Source organism: Papaver somniferum, unplaced genomic scaffold (assembly GCF_003573695.1).
Source record: "Papaver somniferum cultivar HN1 unplaced genomic scaffold, ASM357369v1 unplaced-scaffold_125, whole genome shotgun sequence".
Lineage (NCBI taxonomy): Eukaryota > Viridiplantae > Streptophyta > Magnoliopsida > Ranunculales > Papaveraceae > Papaver > Papaver somniferum.
In genome coordinates, this window is record NW_020621603.1 from 18,718,935 (window position 1) to 18,745,793 (window position 26,859).

Consider the following 26,859-nt stretch of genomic DNA (forward strand, 5'->3'; position numbering starts at 1 on the left):
ATCTGTTCCAGGTTCCATTCTAGCAAACCCCAACACCAAAATTGCGCACCATAATAGCAAACCCCAACAAAAATGACTAACCACAGGCTTAGCATAGACACCGGCTTACTTTCCAAAGGTCTATAGAGCCATATCGGTTCCATTCTAGAAAACCCCAACACCAAAAAGGATAAAACCCCAGAGAACCAAAAGAGAAGTTCTGATTCATCTCTTCACGCCGCCTTCCGTTTTCTTCCCTGCAGAAACCTAACTACCCGAGGAGACTCTAAGAAGAAGAAGAAGACACGAGTACACGACGATATTGAGTAAGTTTCAATTCCTTTGTATCTGGGTTTCGCTCAAGTTTCTATTTGGTCCATAAAAAATTGATTTTGGAGACCAACTTATATGCAAAGATTTTGATTTGATATATTGGTTAAGTTAGAAATTGGGAAGGAATAATTTTGATTAGTTTGATTGCATGGAAGTGGTTTCTGAATTCACTTTGTCAAATCTTTCTCTCTGTTTTTTTAATAGACAAACCTAAGAGGAGATCGAAGAAGAAGAAAATCTCAAATTAAAGTAAGTTTCAAATCCCTATCCATCTTTCATTCTGTTTTTTTGCTTAAGCTTCCGTCTGGTTAATCAAAAAGTTGATTTTTGGAGACGAAACTATTATCTAATAAGATCCAAAGATTTTGGTTAATTTGAAAGCTTCTGTCTGGTTAATTGTTTAATGTAGAAATTGGAAAGGAATGAATTTGCTTAGTTTTATTGCATGGATTGGCTTTTTAAATCTCTATTAAGAATCAATAATTACAGAGATTTTAGTTTGATAATTTGTTTCATGACTGAATACTCACAGTGGGGTGTACTGAATCTTTACTTTTTTTCTTGCTTTTTAGTGGGATTGTAAAATCCCCTTTGTCATAAGAAAATTATCCCATTATGTCATTTCCAACGAACCATTAAACCTACGTTAACTCGGACAATTGCCTTCCCCATCCTACCTATGCTTATCAGAATTTTCACATGATACCACATGAGCAATCAGGGATTATCAGTGGATATTAGGCGTGATGTTTTTGATGTGTCTAGGGTTCTGTAAGGCTTTCTATCGAATGATTACGAACTACCACATGTAGCATAGTTATTTTTTTGGTTGTTTCCTGGGAAGTTAATGTCATCCGGCAGCCAAGGAAACCCAGCACCTACAAGGACTAGTCGAGGACTGGGAAGATATCATACTTACATAGAGAGAGAATATTAAAATAGTTAATAGTTACAAATGCAACAGTACTCTCCCAGAAGAGAACAAAACTCCATGAAGATGGCAATTTGGGGATTAAGGGGAAGTTGCAATCGATAGTGTATAGTCATAGTCAATAATGGCATGTTAATTGGTTTATGATATTCTCTGGTCCATTTTTTAATGTTGTGTGCCTTATGTTAACTGAACTCTGTACTCTTCTTCTCCTATATAAACTATGACACGATCTCTTGGGACTAACGATTCCTCTTCTTTAATCATCAATTATTGTATTGGGTGTTGTGTTTTTATGACCCTTTGTTGCATAGTAAAATTCTAAATTCGAATCTTATACTGAATGTACACTCTCTGTCCATCTGTTATATTTTAGCGCCTTTAAGTTTTGCAGCAGCGGCGGTCCTGATAGGATCTTTGTGTAGCTGGTTTGAGTTGATATAGATGTTAAATTTGCATCAGATGCAAACTGCTAGTGATGTTTGTTTTATTGTTCTATTTGTTCTCTGGTCTTTCAGTAACTCAGTTTCATTATTCATTATTCGCTGCTCCTTTAGTTTTATCACTTCTATTTCTAACATGTGTTGCGTTGTAAGAGAAGCTGTCTATGTTGCGTTGTCTGGCTCCTGTGGTAAATAATTTTTGTAGTATCTGTAGTTGCCTTTTGTAGGATGCTCTTGATAGTAAGTTCCCTGCATCTTGTTTGGCAGGAAATCATTGGCGTAAGTTTGTATGCTTGTACTTTGTACCCTTGCGTTCAAAGTCAGAATCCTTGCATTACATTGAGTCAGACATCACTGGTTTTTATTGAGCCTGGTGTATGAGTGTATGTGAGAGTTTTATTTGATTTGATCCTTCACAGTCTTACAGATTATTTACTAGCATCATATTGTTTTATTATTTATGTCATTTAGGTTTACTTGAAGTGATGTCTATTACACCTCCAAGCAAAGAATGGATGGGTGCGCTATGACAGTCGACTCAATTTTTGGAAGGAGTTGAATCCTTTATCAGGTTCGCAAAAGATACTATAGGGGCAGATAAATTATACTGTTGTCCATGCTCGAAATGTAAGCTCTTTTCCATATTTCGGAATTGTCAAACAAAATTTAGAACTGGATTTACACCACCTTCAGGAAAACTGTATTTTATTGTGATTGGGTTCGTGTCCAAGACAAGGTGAATGGATGGTATGTGGATCCGATTACAAGACAGATTTATGTAAACTTCGAACTGTTTATGGGAAACACAAAAGACGCCGATGAGCCATTTATCCTTTATTGTCTTTTCGTAGAAACCTCTTCTTTATTGTATCAAAGATGTCGTCTTTTGATGCAAAATTGTGCCAATATTTGATGCATTGTGTTGTCACAGGAAAAGGAAAATCCCACTGATGTGATATCTAGGACAGACGTGTTGTTGCAGACACATAAAATCACCCCAGATGATAATCCCTCATCTTCTAAATCACCGACAGCTGCAAAACTAGTAAGTTCTCCCGTATTGTTTAATATTATTTATTGATATTGATGATATCAGTTAGTCTCTGACTCTAGTTAGCTTCTATTGATGTGTAGGCATTGGTGAAGGAGGCATATGATAAAGATCCTTCAGCACGAAAGTGTTTGGGAACCGACGATGTTACCAAGGTTAGTGGTGAAATTATTGTTACATGAATCTTTTTGCTTATTGAATTTTCATATTGAATGGTGATAGTGATTACGTTGCTCTCTTATAATAATGCTTACCTATCTGGTTTGCAATTGTTTTCAATCTCTTACAATCACATTGCCATACTATAATACTTCTGCATCTGTAGAACTGTCTTATTTTATCTTTTAGTAGTAATTGCTTCATGTAGCCAGACCACTATGTAGCTTTCATTAGTTTTTAAAGTAGTAGTCCTGAACTCGTGATAACATATGCTTGAAGACATAAATGCTAGATTGCAATTGGAAAAATTTGTTAATAACTGAAGTTTACCTTTATGTGTATATTGTTATTGCCTCCTTATGAATTGCCGGTTACTTTCCATCTGTACAGTAGTCTAAAAAATTCCCTTGTGTGACATTAATTGTTTATCTGAATTTCAATGAATTTGAATTTGCTTCTTATATATGGCTAGATATTTGGTGCTGATCGAAAGGGATACATATGTGGAACGGGTGCTGGTGTTTCTAAATCTCAGTTTCTTGCTTCTGAGTTTATGAAGGCCAAGTTGCAATAAGAGAAGCAGAGAGACAAAGCTTTGAAAGCACATCTGGATGCTGAAAGACAGAAAAACAACATCGGAATACATGATCAGATCTCTAATAGCTCTTATCAGCAGGTGACCTCGAATAGCTCTTAATAATGTATAGTCAGATGTATGTAATGATGTTATCATGATATATGTTAAACTGACTTTGTCTTGTTACATATACAAGATATTGGGGTCCTAGCAGCACTTTCGTCGTTTGGTTTTTGTTGTTTGAGGAACTTGAGGAAAATATCTGGTTGCACTTGCGTATGTTGATACTAAGCTGCTGATTGATGACGATCACGACTGCATGCTTGCGGAAATCATTGATCGGAGTGAAATGTTGTGTGACAAAGATGATGATGTACTCCGGGATCTACCCATTGGTGAGTTTATCAGGTGGCAAAGGCCTTTGCGACTCTGGTAGGAGAGCGATCAAGTTAGGGCGGCAGGGACAGTAAATTATTTACTTTTAAACTTTCAATATGTAAGTAGGGGTTTCTAGGATATGTCTTCCAATTTGTATTTGAATATTCTATTTTCTTTGAGAAAATAATTAAATTAATAAAATTAATTTTAGATTCTGCTTGGAATTACAACTTTGTCTCACGTTTTAATTTATTTTTATTTTATATTTGGAATCTGGATTAATTTCTGGTGCGCCAAATTTATTTTTATTTTATATTTGGAATCTGATTTAATTTCTGGTGCGCCAAATATAAGTCTGAATGAATTTCAAATCCACCAAATCTGAATCATTAGCTAAAAAATGACGCAACATTCTAGTGTTTTTTTAATGACATATGTCAACTGGTATTGCATTTCACATATTATAACCATGTTTTTTTAAAGGCATGCATCAACCGTCATTGTATTTCACATACAATAACCGTGATATTTAAATAACAAATTATGTACGTGATTTTAAATCACAAATTTTATTCGTTGTAATTAATAACATTCTCAATTTGTCATTTATAAAAAGTCACACCAAAAAAATAACGGTTTAAATAACAGATGAAAACCGTGATAAATCATGTTTTGTAACAGGATTCATCCGTTATTTATAGCTCCTTCTAGACTAGTGATCGGAAATTTGAAATCCCGAGGAATGTGAATTTATCATCAAATTCAAGGTCTCTAGTTCTCCTTCTTCTTTAGCGCTTGTTTTTCTTCATTCGTTTCTCCTTCGTATCATGGAGGGAGTCTCCCCTGTCATTTGTTAATTTGTATGAATATTGCTCCATGAGTGAGGAGTTTAAAGAGTCTCTCATGTTTAACTCTGTTGTTAGATATCGGTACTACTCCTCATGCAAATAAGGTCAAAACATAATAGTCTGGTGGTGGGAAAAAGTTAGAGATTCTCCTGACCATCAATAACAATACCTAATGATCAAGATGAAGGATTTATTGAAGACTGAGATTTTTGGGTTGCTATGATTATGAATATTAAAGATAGTAATACGGTGAGGAACAGAGTTATCATGAAATACTATGATTGAGTTTTGAACTTTTGGTCGATTAAATAAATTTCAAACTTCTATAATTAGGGGGTTAAAGGACTGTTCAAACCAAATATGGTGAGCGGGCAAGTTTTCCCTTGATGAAAATCAAGGTATAGAGAGAGAGCCGAGAGGAAGAAACACGCGGAACACACGAGAGAGCTACATTGTGTTAGCTGATTTTCACACATTTTCATTAACCATAAACATTGTCTTTATAGGCTACAAAACATTACTCGACTAACTAACAGTAACTCAACTACAAACACATGTTTGCCCCTTAAATTCCTAATTACTAGGCAGTACTTCCACTGCAGATAGAGACTACGACCATTACAATTAACAGGATCGTGCTAAAACAAATTACAGTCAAACCTCGATAAATGAATGTCATCGGGACCAAGAAAAAAAATATTCATTTAGCGGGGTTATTTATTTATCGATAAATGAAAAGACGGTATTTTCTTAATTAAGAAGTTAAAATGTATAAGAGAAGGTGTACAAATTTACCTAGAGGATATTGGTCAAAATTTTTATCAATAATTCAATGGTTACAGAAAAAAGATAACCAAGGATTAATTGTTGTCATTTTTAATTTACGTTATAGAAATGTGATGGACGTCGAACATCTTTTAAACTATCCTAACGAAAATGATGCAATTATTGAATTTCCAACAGATGGAGAAATTATTGAGTCAGTAATATATGATGAGAATAACCCTGAACCAGATGATAGTAGCATCGTACCAAATATGTCATCAAAGATGTTTTTCAAGCGATGATCACCATAAAAAATTACTTGCTACAACATGAGCAAAATATTCCAGAAATTATGCAAGCGTTACATAAAATTAAGGATGTGGTGCATTTTGTTTGGATGGAAGAAAAAATAATCAACTATAGATAAAGAATTAACTTCACATGTTATTTTATTTCTGCATATATTTTTATGTAAAATTTAATAATTATGTATATTGGTTTTTTACATGAAATTTAGTGATTATTCGTTTATATTTCTATAGGGCCTCTAAGGATTCAATTTTTTTTGATTCATTAATGCATTAAGCAAGGTTATTCATTTATCCCCTTAGTCCAAATCAGGTCCGAAAAAAGTTATTCATTTGGAGAGATTATTTATTTATCATACATCCGTTTATCGAGGTTCAACTGTAATAGTATTTGCTAGTTTTAAGGACACATGGAATACGTGCACAGGAAACATTCAATTCCAACAAACCAGGGACTTGGCAGTTTGAGTTTAACTAGAACTCCAACATCCCTGTAATGCATACGAGAGGAAATCAAGTGACGGTTTCCAATGAGAGAATACTTCCGGTAATACAGATTTTGAACATTCAAAAACGACATCGTCCTGCTGTCGGGCTTCTTCTTCCCCGGTTTAAGCCTTTACATGTTTGTTTCTGGTTTGTATGTATCTAAGTGTTGGAATATAATTTGCAATTGGGCAAAAAAGTCTCAAGAGAAACTAGAATAAGTCATTCTAGTGTGAACTAGATTTCTTGTCAGGGATACAAAAAAAGCCTAGAAAACTAAAATATCTAGAAATCAGATTACTTGGAGAAATATTTAATGTATACTTGCAAGTCAAGTATACTTGCAAGTTAAGTATTTATTGTAGTACACTTGTACTCCAAGGTGTTGTATTGTACTCCAAGTCTTGTAGCCTACAAAAGGCAGATGAATATCCATTGTAATTGTGTGAGCAAGAACATTAATAAGAAGCCTAGTTTACGGAGAACAAGCTTGCTCCACCACTACTATCTCTCTATCTACTAGGAGCTCTGTACGAGCAATTCTAATCACTATGCTCATACATATCCACACTATTCCTATCAAATCAAGTTTATACAAAAGTTCAACACTAATTTATCGATGATCCGAACGGAATGACTATAAACTTTAATTGAAAATTGATTATATAGCATATATATGTAAATCCCAACATTGATAAATTTAATCGGCAATCACCAATAACAATCTAAGTTGACGGCCCACGTCTCAATTCAATAATCAGGGATATCATGAAGGATATGAGTCTAGCGATGGAGTAGCAGAGAGATAGGAGTAAAGAAAAGAGAGAGAAATATATGGCGATAATAATCTTCTTATAATTCCGATATTTGTTTCTCCATTTCCCGATGTGTAAACTAAAATTCAGAATCGCTTTCTTCTTATAGGAGGTAATTAGTCCAAAAATAAAAAATAAATATACTGAGAATCTGCATTTATATATAAGGCAAAGGTGTGTTTCCCTCGACCTAAATTAAGAGTCCGCTTTGACTTTGTCAAGATATTAAGGAAATCCTATAAAATATCATGACTAGCCTTGACTAACTTATTTAATGTTATATTATTACCAAAACTAAATTATTAGCTTAAATATGATAGTATTATATTTTAGGGAATATTTTAAGAAAATAAAAGCAAATTTATATTGTTTTTATTATGGAATCCACAATTTAAGAAATATTTTTATAACTATTCATAAATGTTTTTATTTAAAAAGGAATGACAATTAATACAACGATATTGAGTAAGTTTTTTCCGTATATATATTAACATTATTTAAGATTTTGATATTAAAAATGATTTTATGATTATTAAAAATAAAGGGTGTATTTGATAGTTTAAGGGAAAAGTATGTCTATAAACAGAATGCACAGATAAAAATGGACAGACCAAAATAGAAATTAGGACGGATAAAAAAGGACAGAGGGAGTACATGTTTTAGACGGTGATTTGTTTTAATCATTAAAGAGTTTGGTGCTACTAACAAGTTTCCAGGTAAGAAAGTACCATCATTTCCCAATGATGATCACTTTAAACGATGAATCTTATTGGATTGATGAAGATGAACAATTAGTTAGATTTCCTGGAGAAAGTATGGATTTCGTTTACATTTCTATATATATCTTATAAGAATTGACGGTACTTCAACATATACCATTGTGTTCCCATATTATAGTTATTATAGTTTTTCAGAATTGCCGTAATTGACATGCGGACACGTCACTGTGTCGGACACCCGTGGCGGATTTGCAGTGACTCGACAAGGGTTTGGTTTGGTTTTGTTCCAAACCCAAGAACCTTTTATGAAAAACAAAAACCAAACCAGTTTATTATTATTATTATTATTATTCATTTGATTATAATTTTATATTATTGGATAGATATTATTACATGAAACTAGTTAGAAGCCTAACAAGCTAAGCTCCAACGACATACTACTACATTAATTGAACAGGTTATTGTGCTAACCTACCAGCGAGCCTCATGAGTAACCTAGCCAAGGGAGCCGAAACGGCGGGAGGGGGGGCTGAGATTGTGTCACAAGGGGGGCAAACTAACACTACCTTCCATGTTAATGCCTGCAATATTACGCCATTGGGGACTCGAACCTGGGACCTCCTGAAACGCATTAAACTTTGGGGAACGGGGATGACCAGCTTAGCTAGGGGCCCTCAGAGGTAAGCGAAGAGGGCTACCAGAGATAAGCGAATATTACCTTCCATGTTATTATTATTATTATTATTATTCGATCGGCAAAGGTAAAATATTTTATAGAAGGCCTACCAGAGGTAAGCGAAGAGGGCTCGAAAGAGCATACAAACCCAAGAACTAAAGTTCAAAAGAGCCTCGAGAAAAAAAAGAGTCAAACCATCCCAAAAGAGAATAACTGGGAACACTAAGTTATAAAGAAACTGTCCCAATTGGAAAGCACATAATCTAAAGAAGTTCCTTTCGGCTCTACGAATTGTTGCACCAAAAATACACTTGCATCTTGACATTTTTGATGACTGAATCAGTAGTAATTGAAGCGTGGTCGAAGACGACGGCATTCCTCGACTTCCAAATGCACCAGCATACCGCTGCTGGGATCAGGGGACATAATTTCTTTCCGATAGGATGCACTAGTTTGAACTTCCAACTTCTAATGATTGCATCAATGCAATTAGGTATTGGCCAAAAAGCACCAGAAGCGTTCCTGAAGTAAACCCACACTTGCGAAGCAAACTTACAGTGAAAAAGAAGGTGAGAAACTGATTCTCCAGATTTGCAGCAGAGAAGAAAACCATTGACGATTAGCTTCCCCTTTGTACGAAGAAGATCCATAGTTGCTAGGATTTTATGGTAAAGAAGCCAAAGAAAGAAACCCACACGATGAGGCCAAGATTTCGACCATATGCGAAGATTTAAAATAGGAAGCTCATGTTCCTTAGACAGCTTAGCATAGCTTGACTTCACAGAAAATCTCCCTGATTTATCGATACACCACTTCAACTGATCAAGCTCCGTAGACAAACAAACAGGTTCTAATAAGGCTGTCAAATTACAAACTTCATTAATTTGAGCTTCAGTAAGTCTTCTTTCGAGACCTAGGTTTCAAGAACCACCACCACTAATAAATTCAGCAACTTGGAAAACGGTCTGATGTTTAGAGGAAGAAGCATTATATAGAGAAGGAAAAGACAGTGAGAAAGAAGACTCTCCTATCCAATGATCTTCTCAAAACAGAATTGAGGTGTCGTCTCCCACTTCCATTTTAGAGTTTTCCTTGAAGAATTCCAACTGCTTATAGATACCCTTCCAGAAACTAACTCCTTGAGATTTATTAGGTGCTTTTGTTTCTTTATCGATGCCGCAAGACCCATATTTAGACGCAACGAATTTCCTCCAAAGGGCTTCTTTTTCAGAGTTAAACCTCCACGCCCACTTGGTGAGGAGAGCTTTGTTCATGTGTCTCAGGGACTTGATTCCCAATCCTCCACTTTTTATGGGAGTGCAGACAGTTTCATAAGCTACCAAGTGGTGACTTTTCTGGACTTCACTATTGTCCCATAAAAAGTCTCTAATTACTTTCTCAATGGATTTAATAACCTTGAATGGAGCAGCAAATAAAGAGAACATATAGATGGGGACACTAGCTAGGACACTCTTAACTAGGGTGAGTTTACCTGCCTTAGAGAGAGATGTTCTTCTCCATTAGCAAAGTCTTTTTTGGCATTTCTCGATGATAGAGTCCTATTTCGTGGAGTTCACAGCCTTATCTCCAAAAGGTAGCCCGAGATAGGTAGATGGAAAATTGTCTTCCTTACATCCCATCATCGCAGCAAGGCTTCCAATGTCTTGCACACCTGCAATTTATTATATTATAAATCCAGTTTATTATATTAGAAACCAAAACAGGAAACCTGTTTTGAGGCATACTCTTTTTTTTTTTGAGGCATACTCATTCATTATACCATCTAGGGTGGGTTTATAAGGGGTATCTAAAGGTAGTGCAATTACCTATATATCCTTAAATAATTTAAATTACTAGAGTGCCCTTATCCTCAGAAACCTAAAATCAAAAATCAAAATAAACTTTAAACTCAAACATCTTGGATTCCAATTCAATCAAGAAATTGATCAAGCAAAGCAAACACGAATCGAAGTGAGCGATGTTGGAGTGCGAAATCCAAATCTCAATTGCTCTTAGATGTATTTTAGAATGTATGTGTAACAAACCCATCTTGTTTTTTATTGATTTTATTTTGTTTGATCGATAGAATATGATTTCAAAGATGAAATTAAGGTTTTCATAAGATCAGTTTGGCTGATCTTGGAGTATGAATTTTGAGCCGAACCTAGTGTATGATTTAGAGAAACACTATGTTCGGCTAATGCGACTTGGCTAGATTTTGTTCGAATCAGCCGACCAAAATTCGTCAGTTACAGAGTGAAGTTCGGCTGATAACTTTTGAGCCGAACCTCAGTTTTTTGAAAATATACCTAGGTTCGGCTGATAACTTTTGAGCCGAACCTCAGTTTTTTGAAAATATACCTACCTAGGTTCGGCTGATAACTTGTCTGCCGAACCTAGGTATATTTTCAAAAAACTGAGGTTCGGCTCAAAAGTTATCAGCCGAACTGTTCAGTTGTCAGTAGATTTGACTTTTAAAAATTAAATTTTTTTGACAGATTCAACTTATAAAAAGAAATTAAACCTCGTATAGAAGTCTACCTATGATTTGAATCACACATTTTGGTCACTTCTAATCACTAAAGTCTCAAAATTCAAAACCCAAGTTTTTTTTTCACTTCTTCTTCTTCCTCTCAAAAATCCCAACTCTCTCACATAGATTTGATTTATCTACTAATTCACCACTAATAATATAATTTTTAATCAATCCTTAAAATTCCTAGCTAATCAAATCAAATCAAATCATAATCATTAACACTAATTATGTAAGGATAGTTATGCCATTATCAAAAATGCTGGATAAGAGGTGAAGTTGTTTTTTATTTAGTGTGCCTCAAATAAAAAAAAAAAAATCAGTATGCTTCAAACCAAAACAGTCCCATCGGTTTTTTGGTTATTTCGGTTTTACTCGAAGTCATTCTGAACATCGGGTACATGAGAGATATGTTCATCGACCCAAGCCTATCAAGCATTTTCTTAATTAGGGTTCTGTTGATTAAGACTACATTATTAGGGTTCTCGACACAGAGAGAGAGAGAGACATAGGAGGGAACAATGGCGATGAGAGTAATTATGATGAAGACTTCTCCTAAAATTCGATTCATGGAAGGAATAAGGGTTCCTCGCTGCTTTAGCAGTTTAATAGAAAAAAGAAGAGATCATAATGACGAGTCGGTCGCTTGTGGTTTGGAGAAGTTACTGAAAGATGGGTCCAAAGTTACGGCAACAACGCGTCAGAAGTTGGATATTTGGGAGAAAGAGGAGATAGACAGAAGGTGGCGTAAATGGGTGTTCTGGACCAATTATTTGTGGAAGAAAAAGAATGAAGAGGAACAGCGTAGAGAGCTAGATATGCGATGGACATACTTGAAAGATATACTACATCGTGAAGGAATTAATACCAGTCATCATAGACTATTACTGTCTATGAAAATTATATACCCTGATGAACCTTCATATAGCAAATCATCAGAAAGGACTGTCGAATTCAAAATTGGTTCACCTGATAAAGGATTAGTAAAATATTAACAGATTAGTATTTGATTATGCTGCTTACTTATTACGTTATTATGTATTACCAAGACAAACTGTGAATGGTTTGCTATGTTTTACCAAACGGCATGACGCATTTGCAATATATAACCCTCTCACCGGAGAAAGATCACCTTGGGTTGAAACTAAACAGACAGTGCGGAGGAAATATGGCAGCATTGGTTTTGGATGTAATCCTCAGAGTGGTGAGCATAAAGTCATTTGGATATCAAGTAATAAACGTGGTTCAAATCAAGTTGTTAAAGTCTTTACTGTTGGCAAAAATAAATGGAGAAGAATTGATGCAATTCCACCTATCAGTATAAGTAAAATTGATGCTGATCAATATCCTTTTTATGTAAATGGTTGTTTATACTGGCGGTTTCGATGGAAACGCGGAAGTGAACTATTGATGAGATTTGATATGGTAACTGAAAAGTTCAGAGTCATTCCAATTCCTGATTTCGTCATTAAAAAAGATATACAAACTGTTGAGCTAACAGAAATCGATGGACGCATAGCTGTATTACATTGGATACATGAACTCGAGATTTCTCTATGGACATTTCATGAAGATGCAGATGGTAACATTAAGTGGAGTGAGGAGATTATTGATATGCCTCCCTCCTGGAACGGGAAACAAGATCTTTCAATTGTAGCTCTTACAGGGACAAATCTAATCTTCTTGCGATCAGATAATTCAGACAGTATTTTTTATTACAATCGAAACACCAAGGAGTCTATAAGGTTTCCAATCTCCCCCGATTGTTTACCATGGGGGGCGCTGGAAAGGATAGTACTATTGTAGTCGAGAGGGGGTATGAACTGTCTTAGAGGATTATCGCTACTAATTGGGGCGTTTCCATTACCTTGTTTCAATTTGGTTACTTAATTATGGATTATTGTCCGATCGTTTTCTTGAAATATCTGATAGTTGTGCTTTGGGATAATTGGGATTAACTGTGTATATGCAAGTGAAATGCAAAATAATTAACCTAACTCAAGCTATATGTGTGATCCTATCTTTTAACTGCTGATAATCATCTCAAGCATTGCCAAAAACCATAGTAATGGTATGGTTGTTTATAACATAGAAGATCGAGTTGAAAAGGTGTTTTGGAGTCGAGATAAAATCAATCAACAAAAACTAGTGAATGTTTATTTAAATTGACAAAAAGCATGGAATTTTACAAGAGTGTCTACTAAATCGTATATGTATTCTACTAAAGCATGGAATCAACCAAAAACTAGTGAATGTTTATAATGTAACAATAATAATATATGTATTCTACTAAATCATGGATCTCGTTTTTTGTATTCTTTTCGGTTTTGAATAATCATTTTCCTATGAACTCAACAAAATACGTAGAACTGTGAGTAGTTGTTTTAGTGTTGTTGGAGGGTGCGGTACATCAAGAGTTTTCGTATATATTATGCATATAGTTCGTCAAACTTCCCCGCATGAACTGATTAACATATAGCATGAGAAATCAAACAAAAAAAACTGGAACTAAAATTCTATATTGGAAATCGTATGTAGTTGCAAGAAATCCTACACTATACCCATAATATGATTTCATTAATACTCAACTCATTTTTAGATTTACAATCTTAATTTTATTGATGAATCTTTGAATATTCTTACAAGAAAAGATAAAGGAATCAAGAATAACCTCTGCTTTAAACTTTCTCTTTCCTATTTACTTGTTTCTTCCTCAAAGAAAAGATCTTTCTTCTTCTTCTCAGTTGAACGACTATTTATAGGGAAATACATAGTGGATGACAGTTAATCTGTCCTTTATTTTCGGATATAGTTTGCGACATTCTCGCAACCTTACAAATGTTAATCTCGCAAACTCTCTAATTTTCGCAGGATCATCACATCTTTCTCATGATTTTAGCTGATGTCATTTATTATATCATTTCTGAAATTATTCTGCGACGCTATTGTGTTGTGTTATTGATAATTTCGCTGAAATATTATTACTGCGATTCTGATCCTACATCTTGCCTCTTCTCATATCTTCTCTGATGTGAGAAATGTCGCAGTTGTTCCTCTCTTCATATTCTGCATTTATCACACGTATTCTTTCTTCCATCCGTTTCTTGACACGTCTTCTGTAACCGCCGCTTTTCAACCTCTCATGTCTTTTCGTCTTAATGGTGTTTATTTCTTCGAGTAAAAAATCTCCCTTATATATTCTTCTTACTCTTCTTTTCACTTTCTTTTTACTTTATCTTCTCTTTTAATTCTCTCATCTCTGCAACTCTATTGTTCTTCCGTAAATTCCGCTACTGTAGTTCTTCCTTCTTCAATCTTCTTACTTTTTACTCATTCCCATACTCTATATTCAAATATGCCTCCAAGTGGCCATAAACATGAGAAAAACTTAAAATAGGTCCAAAAAGATCTTGCAGAGAAAGGTTTCACACTTTCTACCATTCCTGGTGAAAGTGCCAAATCAATTCTTTCTATCAAACTTTTTTCTGATCAATATTGTGATGATCAATCAATCATAATTTCGCTAAGTCAAATTCTCGCAGGTCTCCCCATTCCTCTTTACGACCCAGATATCCCTCTGTCCTATGAAATTCTTGCTCATTCGGGGTTTTCGCGAGCTATCTTCCAGTTGAGTGCATCCGTCTGATGCTAGAGTTCGCTAATCGTGGTGCTGGTAAAGGATCTATGTACTCCAAAGAACTTAGGGATCCTAAATTCGCAGACTTAGAAATAATTGCTGAGAAATATACAATAGCGAGCTTCTTTGAAAATTATGAATTGATCTCCATGAAGAAAGAGAATACTCGCTGGGGTATTCGTTTGAAAAGGAAAGATAACATTGATGAAGCGAAAATACTTATGCAAGATATTGATTGACATTCTGGTAAGAACACAACTCCTCGCCAATCCAAAGATGATAAATGGTGTGTTTTTCCCTTGATGCTAAGAGGGCCTTATATTGCTGGATCAAATATTCTTCCTGAGAATCTCGCTACCTATCAACCTTGGGTATTCTCTTGGCCCGAGAAGGAGAAAGAGGTATGTTTCTTCCAGTTTTGCTCACTTTATATTTCTTTATTTGTCTTTATTCTTTTGTTCGTTGACCCTTGCGATATTCTACAGATCCAAAAACTGAAAGATAGTTATAACAGGACTGGGAGGACTAGTACCTTGTTAACTCTTCGCTCATACACAGATGATGTAAGAAATTTTCTCTTATGATTTTAAACAGTATATTGTTGCTTCCATTTCTTATTTCTCTCTGTGTGTGAAGATTATTGCTGAAATAGAAGAACCTGACGATGTTGCGAAGACTGGTGATAAAGGAAAAGGTGCTCTTCGCAGGGAAAAATCAAATGCCCCTCCTTTAAAGAAAAGAAAAGTCCGTTCTTCTTCTCCTTCAAATATTCCTTCTCATGAAAATTCCGAAAGTGACAAGGATGATGAGGATAATGATGACCTTGCCGCAAATGAAGATTCTCCACCTAAATCTTCTATGGCTAAGCTATCTGGCCTCTTTTCTGATTCTTTGCAAGGAATGGGAGATAGCCAATTCGCTAATACCTGCAAAGTTATCGCTACAATTTGCGATGTCCCTTTACTGGATGGTGATAGTTCTCTTCGCGGAGTTTCTAGATCAGTGACTCACGACTTCTTGCATTCTCTTAATAGTCTGGTATACTTTCATCCTTTTACTTCTTCATTGTTGTAACTCAAAATCTTTTTCTGTATTAATATTTTTTGTATTTTCTCGCAGGCTGAAAAAGCTTCTTTCGCTGTTGCCTCAGATCTAGAGAGGAGACGCAAAAATCTTGAAAAGAAGAATCTTCAAATTCGCACAAAAAATGAAGAATTGGAAGCTGAAATCAAATGTCTTCGCGAGAAAAATAGACAACTAGAAATTGATTCTTCTTCATATAAGAACAAAATCTCTAAATTTATATCCGGTTGCCAATGTCAAGGTTGCAATCATCTCTGAATAGATGGTATGAACTGCCAAAACAGCAACCAACACTTTCAGATGATACGAACACCCTTGTGGAGTTGTGCTGAACCGCATAGCGGCTGCCTACGTACCCTCTCCGTTGCTCGAAGGGATTAAGCACGACCGTAATTCGTCAACCTTTTGTTTAGATAGTATAAACTGTGATAGCAACTATCTCTTATCAGATGATATGAACTACCTATGTAGTAATCATCTCTTATGACAGATGGTATGAATTACGTAACAACAACTATCTCTATCTTACCACTTCTCTATCATTATCATTTTTAACAGGATAAGAGTTTAAGAGGATGCAAGTAAAGACCAACACTTTACAAATTAGTCCCTTATGACAGATAGTATGAATCGCATAATAACAACAACTATCTCTATCTTACCACTTCTCTATCATTATCATTTTTAACAGGATAAGAGTTTAAGAGGATGCAAGTAAAGACCAACACTTTACAAATTAGTCCCGAACAGTTTCATTACATCAAGCCAACAACTCATATAGTCACATGTCTAATGTCAATAACACACTACAGTAGTTGAGCTTTCAAGTCAAGACATTTGGATATGAAGCAACTAACCAACTAATATATAGTTTATAAAGCTAAACATGAATTCCATTTTCATTCAGCCAAAATTAAGATATTAATTAAGTTGCAAAGGAATACCCCTCGAACGGAATAAAGCCTGTGGCTTTTTAGTTGTCGCTTACTAATCACAAAGTTGCTAAATTTTTCTTCTATAGGCATAAATACCTTTCTAGAGCTTACTTTAGAACAAAATGTAATAACAATCAGCGCATAGCTGCCAAAAATGAAAAGTAATAGAAAACGTAATTCATTCCAAACATTAGCTTCGTTATGCAGTTCAATCAAATGTAAGCGAACAAGTCCCACACAATAATTTATTATAGGAAATCAGAGAACTAACTCTTGTATAGCGTAGTACTAAAACCAAATTAAGGAACAAAATTATACAATATACCAGCTTAGGTTAGATGTTGATATCGCAGTCCGACAACCGGGCAATGCACAACAGAAGAGCCATGCAATTGGACCCATAAAAATCATTTCCGACAAAACAATAAAACCCCGTACCTCAAGGTATCGGAAATTAACACAAATTCTATACCGCAACCTCAACCACCACAGCATCACTACTAGCATTTACATAATCTCCACATGGTAAGACAAAATAACAAATGAGAGAATTTCCCTAAACACCTTAGGAGTAATTTAAATGAAACAACATGATAAGGAAGGAATGGTGCTAATGCAAGAGTGCTAATGCAAGAGTGCAACATACATTTTCCATCCATTGATCCATCATCATAGTTAACTTGATTCATTTCAATAAATTAAATGGAAGAACAAGTACTCAAAACAGCACCAACATATATTACTTCCATTACAGTTGATAACTTTGTTTAATGTACACAGTAACATTAGTTGGGTCGGGTCGGAAATAACGCCAGAACCTCGTACTTGTATATAAATTCAAATGATGGTAATTTATGAGACTTGCATTACTCAGAAAGTGGACACTAAATGGAGTTTCAAAGTGGTCCGAATATGCCCACATTCAGACATATGTACACGACAAAAACCAAGTTTTAACTAACAGTTCCAAACACAATTATAAACATCTTATCATAACTCATAACAAGATAAATAATCCAATATTGCTAAAGCACAGGAGTTGCCACTTTCTCATTCCATAGGCCTAACAGAACTAGTTTTATTTTCATTTTGTCTAGTACATCGAGTCTTCATTCAATTCACATACATAATTAGTAGGAGCGTAACAATCTTTTAGCGAGCATTAGAGTTCGATAAATCATCTTACAGTCTCAAGCAATGAAGTTAGCAATTTACTAAATAAGTAATCACAATGTACGAAACGAACAACACTCCAAGTCTCTAGGCCCTACATTATTTCTCGACACCAGGTAGTAAAATGAATATCGAAGTACACAAAACAAAGCTAAATTATAAGATCAATTTAGGTACAAAATCAGCAAGTTTACTAGTAGTTCATGGGAAACTTAGCAATTCTATTTCTGTAGCCACCCATATCATTACTGAAATAATTAAAGAAAGTCATGAGAGATTGTACCCTTTTTTTCTTTTCTTTCAGGATTTTCGACAAACAGTAAATGTGCAGTGTCGCGCTTGCAGAAATGTTTCTCCGTTGTTTGATTCAGGTTCTCACATAGCTCCTCCCCCGCAGGATGTCAATTTCTCCGACAACCCAATCTTGCTAATCAAACAAGGGCTCAAAATATGCTTCAAGCCACAACCATTCATCCACAAAAGTTAACAAGAACCATATCAATCAATTAGGTGAAACCATTTACCACAAATGTAATTTCCAAATCAACAACAGATGAACAATTTCCTTCAACTCCGTTTATGAAACCAAACCAGCCAATACAAAAAAACAGAAGATGAAGGAGAGACGGAATAGAAAAAAACAGGGAAAGGAAGGGTGGAAAAACCCATTTTACAAATTAAAGGGATCTTAATAATCAAGAACAAATTATATCAAAATAATTGATTAACCATTTAGGTCAGAAGTATATTACACTTGAATTTAATTGAGGAAGATAAAATACTCTCAACTCAATTGAAAATCTATAACATCATTTTTTATTTGCATGAAGAATAATCACTCCCATCTAATAATCATCCCAAACCACTTGCATGAAAGAATAAGTGATTGAAAATGGAAAGACTGGAATCAAAAAGAATAATTTCTCTTACTTTGTTTCGCTTAATTCACGTCAAAGTAAAACTAGGGAGTCTGATCACCATCAACGTTTGATGGATTTCCAAGCTCAAACTCTCACTGATTTCTTGTTTTTTCCTTTTCTTTTTCATGTTTCGATTTGTAAACCAAAGGAGAGTCCAAATTTGTGCACCCCTCAAAACCGGTGTGCACATTCCAGTCCTGTTTATTGATTTAGAGCATCTCAAACTGTAGGTGCAAAAAATCCTACGTGGTTAATTAGGCTAAGATCCCACCCATGAAAAATCCATAATACGAGGTTCCTAGTTAAAAGAGTTTTAAAATCAAGTCCCTAATTAAAAATAAATTTTAATAGAGACCGAAATGACCAAATTGATCTTCACTATATAACTATCTAACCTAGGTTTTCTCTCAAACAGATACATTCATTTTCATTTCAAGAGAGAGAAATCGGATCTCACTCTCACCATACACAAAAACAGATCGGAAAAAAAAAATCAAAAAAAAAAAAACGAAAAAATCAAAAAAAAAATTGTTGAAATTGGTTGCAAACACAGATAGAAATCCAAAACTATTCATCATCTTCTGAATCGATAAACCAGAACAACGGATCGAAAAACGTTAGAAACAAGAATTTCAGTTTAAGATTCAAATCCTAAATCAATTTAATTTGAATCGATTAAACCAACTGCAGATTACGAGAGGAAAGAGTCTGATGATAAACAAATAGGTATGTTTTAATTTGAAGTTGTTAGTTTTGAATTCTAACAATCAAAATATTCTCAAGTACAAATTGTATGAACATTGAAAGGAAGAAAAAAGAACAAAGCGATTAACTAAAGCTTTTATTTCTCTTTAGTTAATTTGATTTTTAAGTTTCACTTTTTTTGTTTTTGAATCAATCGATTTTTGTTAATTTGATTTGTTTTTTTATTACAGATCCAAGAAAAAAGAACAAAATGATATTTGCTTTTGAATCAAATGATTTTTCCTTTGAATAGGGGTAATTTTTATGTATAAATTTAGGGTTTATTTACAACCTAAAATCCAATGTTGATAGATATTGTAGTTGATTTCTAGTTCATGTTGATACAAGTACACTTGTATATTGGGTTATCAAGTTCATGTTGATGTTCTAGTTCATGTTTTAAGATGCGTACAACATGTGTAACTGACGTCTACGCATCCAATTTGCATGTGTAACTTGTGTCTACACATCCAATTAGCTTGTGTAACTTTCATCTACACATCCAATTAGCATGTCTAACCTTCGTCTACACATTCAATCAGCATGTGTAACTCGAAGTTACACATTCATACAAGTAGATGAATATGAGTTTCTCTTACAAAGTTGTATTGAGATGCCTTGATCTGTAGGTTATACTCATAAAACTGTGTTTGTAGTTAAATTATTCAGATTATATATGCATGATATTGAGAGTAGGTGTACATGATCTTGGATGGCACTAAAAGTATGTAACCGACATGATATTGATGCAGTGGTTATGCTGGTGATTGTTATATGATAAGTTTTATATTAATTAGCTTTCATTTATGGAATGACACTCTTCTTACAGTGGTGATGGTGGTTACAGGAGTATTGATGGTGCCGGTGGTAGTGGTGGTAGAAGATCCAGTGAAAGTGAAATTGGAGTGAAATCAATTGTTCAAAGCGAAGAACGAAGATCAATATTGAGTGATCCTCCTATAAAATTTGATTTAAGAGTAATGTTTTTTTTTTGTCTACATTGAATATTATGCTTAAAGTTGTATTTATTATCAATTATCTTGTTCAATCAAATGCAATTTTGTTCTAGATATTTGTTATGTTTGTCTGTAAATATAATTTTGTTACTTTTTATGTGCTGATGTACAACATGGGTAACTTTCGTCTACACATCCACTTATCATGTGTAACTTGTATCTACACACAACTTGCATCTACACAACTAATTAGCATGTGTAACTCGCATTTACACATAGATATAGTTTGTTCCAGTTCTGAGTCTGTTTTTCTTTCAATTAGCATGTACGAATTTCGTTTACACATCCAATTAGCATGTGTAACTTACATTTACACATCCATATAGCTTATGTACTTGATTTAGGGATTTTCCAAGTCTAAGTCTGTCTAATTAGCATGCGTAACTTACAGTTACACATCCAATTAGCAAGTGTGACCTTCATCTACACATCCATATAGCTTGTATATTTTATTCAAGGTTTTTCCATCACTCAGTTTATTTTTTTCCAATTAGCATGTGTAACTTTCATCTACACATCCAATTAGCTTGTGTAACTTTCCTCTACACACACAGTAAGCATGTGTAACTTCCGTCTACACATCCAATTAGCATGTGTATCTTGCAGTTACACATAAATATAGCTTGTTCCATTCTGAGTCTTTTTTTTCTTATTCATTACAACTCTCATTTTTAAGTCTTTTACAACAATAACAATCATAATATTCTCAGGTACAAATTGTATGAACAAGAATTTGAATTTGGGTCACAAATCCAACTACTCGTTCTTGCTATTAAAGCAATAACAAATTAATGCAAAAAAACTGAGCCAAAAAGACTTGTGATGCTTGTATAACAAAAACGAAGATCAACTGCATCTTTAAACCCTGGTAGATTTATTGGAAGTTTCCATGTTTCAAACCAAAACAAACCAATATTAGAAGTTTCCATGTCCCATGTTCCATGAAACTCACAGCAGCGATGACAACCTGAAAAATACAAACATACAATAAAAATATCAAAAATCAAACAAATGCAATTCACTTGGGGGGCAACGCCCCCTCGTGAAAAATATATCCTATGCAGCAAGCTAAACATAAAATGAGCCATCAACATACTCAACGGGAGAAATATATCATATGCAGAAAGCAATAGATACAATGTGTCTTACAGATACAAATGCTACAATTGTTTACAAATACACATGCAACAGGATATATATGTGTAACTTCAAGTTACACATGCTAAAAATACAACATGATATATATGTGTAACCTCAAGATACATATACTGTAACAAAAAAATAGCATGTCTACATCATCAATTTGAAGTTATTCTTCTGAAACAACATTGTTTTTTCATCCTCTTCTCAGTATCAAACAAAAAACTCACAACAAATTCACAAAAAACAACAGAAAATACAAATTCCTTTCTAAAAATACAACAAGATATATATGTGTTGTAACCTCAAGTTACACATACTGTATAACAAAAAACAGCATGTCTACATCATCAATTTGAAGTTGTTCTTCTGAAACAACATTGTTTCTTCATCCTCTTCTCAATATCAAACAAAAAACTCACAACAAATTCACAAAAAACAATAGAAAAATACAAATTTCATGCTAAAAATACAACATGATATATATGTGTGACCTCAAGTTACACAGACTGTATAACAAAAAACAACATGTCTACATCATCAATTTGAAGTTGTTCTTATGAAACAACATTGTTTCTTCATCCTCTTCTCAGTATCAAACAAAAAACTCACAACAAATTCACCAAAAACAAAAAAAATTAGAAAAATGCAAATTCCATGCTAAAAATACAACAGGATATATGTGTAACCTCAAGTTACGCATACTGTAACAAAAAACAGCATGTCCACATCAATTTGAAGTTGTTCTTCTGAAACAAAATTGTTTCTTCATCCTCCTCGGTATCAACAAAATATAAACAACACATTCACAACAAATTCTCTCGGATCGGACATGCAAGAACAACAAATAATCGAAAAAAATTGAAAAAAGTTTTGAAATCAAACCAAATAAAATTCGTATCTAGATTTGTTGTTTTCCTTCTTCTGAAACAATGTTATTTCTCTTCTTGTTCTCAGTAACCAAATCCTGTTCTCAGTATCAACCAAATCAAAAAATAAAAAAACGAAATAAGAAAGATCCAAATCATAAAAATCGAAATCAATAGAATTCAAGACTAGATCGAAAACACACCTACAATGTTGATTTCTCTATTCCAACCTGTCTTCTTCCTCTTCTCAGACTCAACAAAATCCAAGCAAAAAAAAAAAAACGATAATCAGTAGAAAATCAAAATAAAAAAATAGATTAGAAAAACTAGTGAATCAAACCTATTTTATACAAACAGGAAATAAAAATTGATACAAACCTATCTATTGTTCTTCAATGCAGCGTCTTCCTCTCGTCAGATCTGAAAACAACTGAATCAATTCAACGATTTTTTGAGAAATAACATGTTGTTCTTCTTCTCGTCTTCAATACAACGAACTAAAAATCAACACACCTGTTTGTTGTTCTTCAATGCAGCGATTTTGTGAAGAAACAATTCGAATTCGGAAGATTTGATATCATGAAGAGAAAATCGCCGAAGAGCAGAGAGATGAGAGAGTAAAAAAAAAAACCTGATTTAATTTTCTGTTTCTATTCCTGTATAAATCTACTATAAATAGTGGAGGTTATTTTTGGTATTTTCAGATTTATTAAAAAAATTGATGACCTCAGCAATCCGGAAAATTTTAAAACCTTGTCCCAAAAATAAAAGTTCTGGGCCTGGAAATATCAAAAACTAAAAGTATGGAGTTGATAGTGAAGGATCCATTTTGTAGGGCTTCTCTATATTGAACTCATATAATATGGGGGTTATAGTATTTTTCAATTTTTAATTTAGTCCTTTTATTTATGGGGTCTACACATAGAGTAAATATAGGACATCATATCTGAAAACCCATCTCCAACAGTAGAGAATTTTAATAAAAAATCAGTGAAAAATATGACGTGGAGGTGGAGCCAGAGGTGTAGATAACACTTTCTTGAACACATTCATAATTAGTAATTGGTCCCTCCTAATTTGTAGGACCCTACTGTTGGAGATGAATTTATGCCAAATGGGGGTCTAATCCTATGTTTCACTAAAAAAAAAAAGATTCACCCTCTGTCAGAGATGCTCTTAAAGTTTTTAGCGGTGGTTTTCTCCTGAAGTTTCGTTAAAAAGGAGACTCTTAAAACCTCTTACTTCTTTCTTTCTCCCGTGTGTTTCATTCTCTATCATGGAGTCTCTGTATGCTAAACAAGAGAATGGAAATCGAAGATATGAAAGCAAGGTTCCTAAAGAAAAATAATTAATTAGTGTTTGGGTCGTTAATTTTGGAACCCATTAGTGTTTGGGTCCTAAATTTTTCCGTTATAGTGTTTGGGTCGTTGACCTCGTCAGTCAATGCGGTCAAGTGATCAAACTGTTACTGCCGTCAATTTTTGTTAGTTTACCGATTAAAACACGTTTAAAGAAGTGGTAATTATACTTGTCCCTCCTTTTCATGGGCTTCACAAATACCCTTATCCATCAATAAATATACCCTTCCATGTTTATAAGGAAATTCAGTCGATGTTTAATACCTATTATACCCTCTTTGTATATCATATTGGATCTAATATTGTTCTCGACCTCACAAAAATCAATATTCTTCTTTCTAATGTTCTCCTTCTCCTCCTTTCCCGAACGACGGCCACCACCACCATCTTCATAGTCGCCACAACCACCTCCTTTATCACCATTACCACCACTTCCACGGTCGCCAACAGATTAAAACCTATTAAAACCAGTTGATACTTATTTTTGGTTCATTTGACAGAGAGATTTTTCATAGAAGATTTGAGATTTTGAGAGATATCTTCTTCTGAAATCAATTATAAAGCTTTGAAATCGAACTTCATAGTCACCATCAATAGTTTCATCTTTTTCTTCTCAAAATAAGATTTATTTCATTGTCGGTTGAAGATCCAAATGATTGAGATGGTGGTTCTGGTTATTGTGATTATGGATATTGTTAATTTCGATTGTTAAGGTTAGAAATTGAAAGCCAGGGTTTCAAAAGAGGATTTTTCAAATGGATTCTTTCTTATTCATGCTGCAATAATTGAAGATGTGGAACAAGTAAGATTTATGTTTCCTTCTCTGATTATTGTCAATTAAAAAAGAAATAGTGTTTATCTGTTGTTATTTTTAATGATACATGTTGATTGTTGTATGATGTATCCATAAATGTATGTGTTATTGGATCTAATACTGTTCCAGATCCATTTTACATGTATGATTCTTAGGTATTAACTTCCATGGTTGAAAGATCTCTGGACTTCAGTTTTTATGGGATCAACTATTGTTGTTGAATGGGATCAACTTATGTTCTTGACACCATTTATGGGATCAACTCCTGTTGTTGACAGCATTTTCTATGGGATCAACTACTGGCTCCTATTGTTGATAGCATTATATTTCCTTTGATTAGTATAGTCATGTTTGTATTTTAAATCATGTTTGTTAAAAAAAATTAACTTAATTTGTTGTTGGTTTGTGTATTGTTGTTCAACTGATGGTAGTGGTGGTGTTGTTGGATTTTATAGATGTAAAGTTCTTCAAATATTGAATCTGTGGTGCAATGGTAGCATGACTGACTCCAAGTAAGATGATGCGTGTTCGACTCACGTCAAATTCCCTCATTCATATATGTCATTTTTTGTTTTTTATATCAAACTTTGGTTGTTGATTCCATTTATTGGGATCAACTTCCATTATTGACACAAGTGTATTAGAATATTTCTGAGTTATTTGTGTTAACTTTGGTTGTTGACTCCATTCACTGGGATTAACTTCCATTGTTGATACAAAAAAGTTGGAATATTTTTCCAGTTATTGTGTCAACTTTGGTTGTTGACCCAATTCATTGGGATCAACTTCCACTGTTAACACAACTGAACTAGAATGTTTTTTTTTTATTTGTATGAAACTAGAAATAACCCGTGTCGTAACGGCACGACATGAGACAGAATAATTTTTGGTTAGAATGAATTTAATAATTACCACACACTATGAGGCTTAATTCGGCCCATGAGAACTTGTAGACATGAAATCTTAATCCAAATAATTATAACTTTGATTACACTTAAATAATAGTTTAATAATTCCTCACGATATTCTTTAGACTTAAAATAATAATTTTTGATAAAAATTCCTAGTTGATCATTTTTTGAAGGACGAAATCTAGATTTCTCACGTTTTGATCGATCATTAGTGAATCCAAAGCATTGACTTAGTTGGTCGCCATGAAATCGACATTTTCCCATTTTCTGGCAACACGAAACTTGAAAGTGCAGGTTTATTTTCATCGCAATTATGTAAAAAATGATTAGAATGTGTCACTAATATTTTATTCTTAAAAAAAATAGTTTAATTCAGATCGAAATAACAATATACTCAAGTTTTCATCAATCATTAGTAAATCCAAAATGGTGACTTCGTTGGTCGCCATGAAATCGATCTCTTCCCATTTTCTTGTAACACGAAACTTGAGTATTGCAGGTTTGTTTTCATCACAATCATGCATTCTCGAAAATAAAGCAAATACGTTTTGGGCAACGGTTTTTGTGGGGCTGCGGCTAATCATGTTTGACATGTTGATACTCTTAAGCTAAAAATTTCACCAAAAAAATAAGTTGGAATGAGTGAATGTGTGTGGTTGAAGAAATACACTCCTTTATTTATACACTGCTCATTGATAATTGTAATTAGGGACACATTCAATTTTTTGGACGTTTTTTCTTTTGGAATGGATTATTACGTGCTAGTCATAAAGGAGCAGCCGTTTGCATGCATACCTTAGAGCATGGACAGTTTTAACTTATTTATGGGTAAGCAACTCTCTTAATGGTGGGAGGATAATGGGGGAGTAAATAGAGGATCCAAAGCAATTCAAAAAATTGGAATTAAAAGAGGAGGAGATTTGTTTTTGGTCTAATAAAAAACGTTTCTTTTTTGAGATTCTTTCATCTTTGTTGGTGTTGTGGATCACCAAAAAACAAAAATATTATTGATTCCATCAGAAGACATTAAACGTTTCCAGAAAAACGTTTCAAAAATAAAATAAAAATTAGTTCCAGAAAAACGCATGCACTATCAAAATTCACATTTATAAGTTTGGAGATTCATTCATCTGTAAGTTTTACTCTAATAAGTGTGTAGATGGCATGGAAGCTTATAAGTTTCATTTTTCTTTTTCTTGGAATCAATTGATATGGTGACAGTTCATTTCACCATTTAGTTTCTATAGTGTTATCTCTA

General features: G+C 34.0%; 2 long non-coding RNA genes across 2 annotated transcripts; one reads left to right on the forward strand and one right to left on the reverse strand.

The window, feature by feature from the left end:
• The first annotated feature begins 167 nt into the window (after positions 1-167).
• LOC113331559 lies at positions 168-4,078 on the forward strand. Its single transcript, XR_003351020.1, has 7 exons — positions 168-305; positions 517-561; positions 2,158-2,257; positions 2,618-2,731; positions 2,821-2,892; positions 3,369-3,572; positions 3,670-4,078. It is a non-coding gene; the product is annotated as an uncharacterized LOC113331559 (long non-coding RNA).
• A 13,640-nt stretch (positions 4,079-17,718) lies between these two features.
• On the reverse strand, positions 17,719-18,984 carry LOC113331604. The gene is made up of 2 exons (XR_003351067.1): positions 18,760-18,984; positions 17,719-18,282 (listed from the first exon to the last, which is right to left on the reverse strand). It is a non-coding gene; the product is annotated as an uncharacterized LOC113331604 (long non-coding RNA).
• Positions 18,985-26,859: the final 7,875 nt, after the last annotated feature.